This window comes from Tupaia chinensis, unplaced genomic scaffold (genome assembly GCF_000334495.1).
Source record: "Tupaia chinensis unplaced genomic scaffold, TupChi_1.0 Scaffold143769_1, whole genome shotgun sequence".
In the NCBI taxonomy this organism is placed as follows: Eukaryota; Metazoa; Chordata; class Mammalia; order Scandentia; family Tupaiidae; genus Tupaia; species Tupaia belangeri.
This window is the reverse complement of record NW_006203618.1, coordinates 629,801-634,070: the sequence shown is the minus strand read 5'-3', so window position 1 is coordinate 634,070 and position 4,270 is coordinate 629,801.

Genomic DNA, 4,270 nt, shown 5'->3' with positions numbered 1-4,270 from the left:
AAAAAAAAAAAAAAAAAAGGATCGTGGGCATGTGCATGCATGTGTCTGGCATGTTTCATGTCCACCAGGCTTGGAATTCAAGCCCACAGTCAGCCATGTGGCTTCCAGCACTTCAGTTTGGCATGCTACCCATTGCACCACAGAGGCTGGGCCATTAAATAGTTTTGAAATTTGAGAATGAAAAATTATAAAATGATGAGTACTGAAATATGTCACTTGCTTTATAAAACTATTCATAACTGAAGTAAGCCATGATTGGAAAACCATATTGTACCCCACAAAGATGTACAACAATGACTGTATATAAGAAATCATAAAATAAAAAATAAGAGTTTTTTTTTTTTAAATGAAGCTATTACTAATACTTTATAAGATTTTTTTTTTCCCTGTTCACTCACCTTACTAAGTTCCTTATAATTACCTTTTCTTCATGGCAATTTTCTTCAATTGTCTAGGTTAGTAAGAGCAATGATATAGTTCATACATTGTGGAGTTAAAGCCAAGCCCCATGAAATATCACAATCATCATAATTAGTGTGTGCTATACACAGCACACAGATTTAATCAGTCTACCTCTTGCTTTTGACTCTACTCAATTCCTACTCCCTCTTTCTGTCTGTTTGACTTCAGCTCTGGAATTAGAGCCCTTGGGTTCACTATTTGGAGGGATTTTCTGGCCAGCTCCTCAGGGATGCCCATGCCACCTTTTGAAACCCAAACTCACTAGGGTTATTTTAGTATCAAATACAGCAATTTAACAACACGGATTAAGATAAACTAATTAGAATGGTTAATCAGACTCAAATCCTGGTAGATAAAAGTATAGGTTGTTTCGTTTTTTGTTTTTTTTTTTTGAGAAGTTTTTGCTATAAGGCGCGTGCGCTCGCCAGACAGACAGAGAGAGACAGAGAGACAGAGAGACAGAAAGTGAGAAATCACCCCCCAGGGGGGATGGCCACGCCGCAATCCCTTCTCCTCCATTCTCCTCTCGGGATCTTGGCATGCACACACACGCGCTCTACGTGAGTTTTAAGCCACTGAGTCCGGGATGTGAACCGCGGTCGACTATGTGGGAGTCCAGCGACATAGCCATTATGCTAACTGCTGGTTCCCAAAGTATAGGTTTTAAATAGGAAGGCAACATGTCTTGTAAAAGAGTGTTCTGGGGCTGACTCCATAGCGTAGTCCTTAAGGGAAGCCAGCTCCCACATGTCCAACTGTAGTTTGAGTCCTGGCCCTGGCAGCCTGAAAAATATCTCATGCACTTGTGCATCCATGCCCCAAATCCCAACAGGATGGAGAACGGAGAAGGGATTGTGGGGATTGTGCCTGAATTCAGGAGTGCTTTCTCCCTCTCTTCTTTTCTCTCTTCAGTGAGCATATGCACTCTCTGGCAATTAAAAAATAAAATAACAAAAATGTATTCTGTTGGAGAAGAAAATGAATATTGCATGAAGAGAGCCAGGTGTGTTTCCATGCTGATTTTCAATTTAAAAATGTATTTTCACACTCTCTTGCTTATTCAAAACACCAAATGAGTGAGACAGAAATAATACTAATGCCAGTGTCTCAGTTTGTTGGAATTAAATGAGATAATTCACCTAGAAGTACTTAGAAATCTATCTGAGAAGTAAATGTTTCACAAATAGAAAAATGTACAATCATTACTATTATCAGTAAGCATCAGTAATATTTGAAAGGGAAATTAGAGGTTTGGAGAGATGATGTGAGTTGTTTAAAGATCACAGGAGTATCTGAACTTCCGTTTACTTAAAAATAATTGTGTTGTTGATTGCTTATTTTGAACATAGCAGTGTCTCATCTTAGCATAAGTAAATGTTAGATGCAAAGATATGAAATTTTTAAAATTAATGAGTGTAACCCTTCATAGCTCTATTCTATAACCTTTCCTTAACCACTGCTACCACCTACTCAATCCCATTTCATAATATTTTTCACTCTCATAAACATACATATTATTAGCTTTATAACATCTTCAAATCTAGTTTCTTGCAGTTTTAAAATGCACATTGATTTTCTTCTGGTTGATTATTGTTGGTATACTAGAAACATATTTTTTAGATTTGCATGATTTTATTTTCCATTATTTTAAGCATTTCTTGTGTGTACTTGGTTTTGTGTAGTTTAATCAAATGTGTACAAGCATGTGACAACCACCAGTCAAGACACAGATGTGATCTCTCATCACATGCCAGGATCATTTTTTAACCCTTTTATACTCACAGAGTACATTCCTTCCATTGCCTCCTATCTAGCCCCTGAAAACTACTTATCTGTTGTTTGTCTGTATAATTTAGTCATGTAAACGTTATCGAAACAGAATCACTTAACATGTCACTTTTTGAGATTAGTTTTTTCACATATCATAATTTTCTTGATATCCATTCAAGTTGTATGTGTCAATAGTTCATGTATTTTTAATTAATTTTATTGACAAAAAGATTGTATATATTTATCATGCACAACATTGATGTTTTGAAATAAGTATACATTGTGGGATAATTAAATTGAGCTAAATGACATAAGCATAACCTCACACTTATTCTTTTTTTTTTTTTTTGGAGAGGTTTTCACTGTAGGGCGCGTGCGCTCGCCAGACAGAGACAGACATAGAGACAGAAAGCGAGAAATCACCCCCCAGGGGGGATGGTCATGCCGCAATCCCTTCTCTTCCATTCTCCTCTCGGGATCTTGGGCACGCACACACACGCGCCCGGCGTGAGTTTTAAGCCACTGGGTCCGGGATGCCAACTGCGGTCAACTACGTGGGAGTCCAGCGACATAGCCATTATGCTAACTGCTGGTTCCCAGCCTCACACTTATTCTTGTGGTGGGAACATGTAAAATCTATTCCCTTAGTGATTTCAAAGATTACAACACATTGTTATTAACTAAAGTCACCATGTTGTATCTCTAAAATTTACTCCTCCTAGCTAACTGAAAGTTTATATCCTTTGACCAACACTTTGACCAGCCTCTGGTAACCCACCATTCTATTCTACTATTTTGATATCTGTTCATATTTATTACTTCTTTTCTACTTGATTTGCTTTTCTTTTTCTAACTATTGATGTAAGAACTTAAATTATACATATTTAATATATTTTCTCATCCCTTCTTCCTTTTTTTCTTTTCTTTTTTTTTTTTTTAGAGTGCAGGCACTCATGAGAGAGACAGAGAGAGAGAATGAGAAGTCATATCCCAGGGGAGATGGCCAAACTGCAATCCCTTCTCCTTCTCTGTCTTCTCCTCTTAGGCTATGAGGCACACATCCACATACATCCAACGTGATTTTCAAGCCACTGAGTCTGGGACTTGAACAGCAAAGTCGGCCATGTGTCCAGTGACTTCACCTCCATGCCACATGCTGGCCCTTCTCATTTCTAATATATGCATTTAGCACTAAAAGTTTCCCTCTCAGCACTGCTTTTCTTGTGCTCACATATTCCAATGTGTGTATTTCCGTTTTTATTCCTATGTATTTTTTTTTTTAAATTTTCATTCAGTCTTCCTCTTCAGCTCAGACTTTCTGGAAGTGTGTTTTTAAACTTATACATATTTAAGGATGATGTTTTTGTTGTATTCTGGTTACAGGTCTCTAGTTTGATTCTGTTATGCTAGAGGGCATGCACACTTGCCAGAGAGTAAGGAACTGAAGAAAGCATCCCCTGTGGTGAATAGTCATTTCACTTCTCCTCCGTCTCTCCCAACTTCTTGTTGTGGACATGCATACACACACACGCCTGGCACGTTTCTCAGGCTGCCAGGTCCAGGACTCAACTGCTTGGTTAGTCATGTGAGATCTGACTGCCTCAACCACTATACTACAGAATTGGCCCCATCTCAATGTTAAAAAATATGTTGAGGTGGACCAGCCCTCTAGTCCTGTCGTTAAGCCCTGTGCATAGAGAGCTGGATCCCATGTGGCCAACGATGGTTCAAGTCAAAGATGCAGTGGCTTGGAAAACACTGAGCATGTGTGTGTTTAAGAACCTGGTAATGTGGAGAAATGAGAAATGGAGGAGAAAAGATTGCAGCATGCTCATGCCCAATTTCAGGTGCTTTCTCTCTCTCTCTTTCTTTCCTCTCTCTCTTTTTCTCTCTTTCTCTCCCTTTCTTTCCTCTCTTTCTCTCTCTTTCTCTCTCTCTCTCTCTCTCCTCTCTCTCTCTCTCACTCTCTTAATTTGTCTCTCTGGCAGTAAGATAAATATGTTGGGAACCAGCAGTTAGCGTAATGGCTGTGTCGCTG